The 3,145-nt window shown below is 41.7% G+C and overlaps 1 pseudogene; it reads right to left on the reverse strand.

Annotated features, from left to right (window-relative positions):
• Nucleotides 1-1,511: 1,511 nt before the first annotated feature.
• On the reverse strand, nt 1,512-2,312 carry LOC102877175 (annotated as a pseudogene).
• Between the last annotated feature and the right edge of the window lie 833 nt (nt 2,313-3,145).

Below are 3,145 nucleotides of genomic sequence, written 5' to 3' on the forward strand. Positions count from 1 at the left end.
CGTATAGGTTGAAAAGGTATGGAGATAGGATGCATCCCTGGCATACGTCCTTCCCAATTTTGAACCATGCAGTGTTCCCTTGCTCTGTTCTGACGACTGCCTCCTGGTCCAAGGATAGGTTTCGCATTAGCATGATCAAGTGTTCTGGGATTCCCATTCTTCTCAGAGTCAGCCACAGTTTGTTATGATCCACACAGTCAAATGCCTTTGCATAGTCAATGGCATAGTCAATGAAACACAGACATTCCTCTGGTATTCTCTGCTTTCAGCTAAGATCCATCTAACATCAGCTACAATATCCCTAGTACCACGACCCCTTCGAAACCCAGCCTGGACTTCTGGTAGTTCTCTGCTGATGTGCTGTTCCAGTCGTTTTGGATAATCTTCAGTAAAAGGGCTGTTGTACATAGGGTCATTATGAGTCGCAAGCGACTTGATGGCACATAACACCACCACCACCAACAGTCCTTATTTCTACCGACATCTAGAGTCTGCACATCACAGCAGTGTAGCAATACAGAGAGAAGACTGGATCGCAAATTGGTTTCGTCTCCTTTACTCCAACCAAATTAATAATAACCCAGCAACCCCTCTTTTGTGAAAGGACACTTGACAGTTCCTTGTGGGTCTTGAAAAGATGATTGTTTTCTTAACAGTATCTTCCCTGCTGCTTATAACACTGACATTTCAGCAGTAATATTGTTACTTGACCTAATTTGAAAAGAAGTATCTAATGGTGTCATTTAATAGATTCACAGAAAGAATTTTCAGATTTTTAGGGCTCTTTATTTCATAGCCCTTTCTAAGCCATTTTCTGGTTCTCAAGCTTCTTCTTTTTCACTTTCCTTTTTTAGTGTCTATACCAGGTCATTTGCTCCTTTAAAATTACAGCCTAAAAACACCTTGAAGTAGTTTTATTTTGTCACACGGAGTAACTAGAAGTTGAAATAAATCAATGTCAGTAACAGGAATGACAATTTATAATGAAGCCCCCAGGGGTACAGAGGGTTAACATGTTCAGCTATTAACTGAAAATTAGAAGCTGAGGGCCACCCAATGTGCCTAGGAACAAAGGCCTATTTAAAAAGCAATTACTTAAATACTGGGCAGCTGTGATTTGGATGTAAGTCAATATCAATTGCTTAATTCGCAATTTAATGGAACTCTTTTAATATGTTAAGGCAAATAGACAATTAGAAATCATTCCAAAACACCTGAATATTTCCTAATATTTAAAAAGAAAAGTTATCAAAAAGGGAAAGTGTTGGGGTAAAATGTGCAAGAGTGAATGCATGAAAATCCAACTTCTCTGTAAATTGTAAGTCACAATTAAAATTTTATTTTAGAAAAATATGATCTAAACAAGGATATGTTCTATTTTTTTTTTATGGTTCTCAGACTTGGTTTACTGTTTCATACTACTCAGTGATAAGGGGTAGAAGATGGTGATTGTTTTCAAGCAAATTCACCAGGTGGATGTACCTCTCTGTCCCAAAGTGAATAACCTGGGCTTACAAGCACAAAAACCAGTTTTCTTCCCAAGGAACCCCATTCCTGAGCTGGGAAGACAGGATTTCTGGAAGAACATAAAGGAAAGGGCAAACTAGTGACAGGAATCAAGGATAATTTTTAAGTCTTCTCAGCACAAACTAAAACTAGAAAGGTAGGAATCCATCCTACAGGTAACATCCAAGCCCCAAGCATTGCCTGTGAGGTCAATTCATAACAGTCACTGATGGGAAAGAGGGGGTACCCCACCTCCTCCTAGTCACATAAGCTTAATCAATTGTGGCATCTGCCACAATAGAAGACTAAGCAGATGCAGCCTCCAGGGCAAGACCTACAAGCGCCTATCCTGTCACCACACCCTCAGCTGCTAGTGGATCTATCTGACCCTAGAACAACAACCTGGATGTGTGTGCATGTGTAGTGCAGGAGGGCTAGGCAACAAAACATGAATCTGAGATGGGAGTCTGTGGCTGAGTTGACATGTTGGCAGGTCCAGTTGTGGCCCATGGAAGGACCTGTAGGGCCCCATTTTCTCCATTTATTCTTCTCTGGGAAGTATCTGTTCAGGACCACTTTGGGGGCAAATTCCACCTTGTCCTTAAGGCTCACCACTTGGGTGTGGTCCTTGCCTAGCAGCTCGTTCATTATGCGGTCCTCTCGGCGCTCTTCTGCTCCACAGGCTGTGGAACCTTTTCCCGGATGAACCATTCCAGGTGGTAGCCCACAGCCTCAACCACGAAGTCCACTGGGAATATGATGTAAGATGCATAGGTATGTACCACAGTCCAAAGCACAGGCCACATGGCATCTATGCCCCAACCACCACGGATCAGTCTCAGGGAGCACGAACGTCTCCATTCCCAGCGGCCCGCGGGGCCTCGCCCCATGACCCAGACTCTATCTTTTATTATTATTAAAATGTATATGCTCATGCACACCCGTGTTTATCCCGGCTTTGTTCACAATAGCAAGGACTTGGAAACAACCTAAGTGCCCATCAACAAACGAATGGATAGACAAGCTGTGGTATACTCACACAATGGAATACTACGCTGCTTTGAAAAACAGGGAACTCATGCAATATTATTAAAAATGGGTGACCCTGGAGCATATTATGCTGAGTGAAGTATCTCAGTCACAAAAGGACAAATACTGCATGGTGCCACTGCTGTGAAACAGGACTGACTTCGGGGTTGGGGGGAGACTGAAAAAGATGGGATAAGTAATGTATAATGCATTTAAACAGATGAGGGAGAAAACTGTTTAAAAGGGATATGTGATTAGGTATTTTTGTCATGACAGGAGCCCAGAGTGAAGGCTGCATAGTGGAGTGGACCTAGGGGGAGGGATTGTAAAAGTCAAAGAATTTTCCTTTTACTTTACCAAGAGGGAGAGCTGGGAGGGGAGAAAAGTGCAACAATGGATGAATCGAAATCCAGAGTCTCTGTAAATTATCGTTGAAATTAATAATAATAAAAAAAGGCAGAGAAACAAAAAAATGTAATATGCTCCTCTGGGATCCAAGACTAGAATTACACCATAAACAAAAATTAGGACAGCCTTTTGAAAGACTTTTAATACTGGATATAAAATCCTGCATATACTCATAAACTGTTGAGTGAATTTTAAAATTTGT

The sequence above is a fragment of the Elephantulus edwardii genome, unplaced genomic scaffold (genome assembly GCF_000299155.1).
Source record: "Elephantulus edwardii isolate Elephantulus edwardi_28Jun2011 unplaced genomic scaffold, EleEdw1.0 scaffold00148, whole genome shotgun sequence".
Classification (NCBI taxonomy): Eukaryota; Metazoa; Chordata; class Mammalia; order Macroscelidea; family Macroscelididae; genus Elephantulus; species Elephantulus edwardii.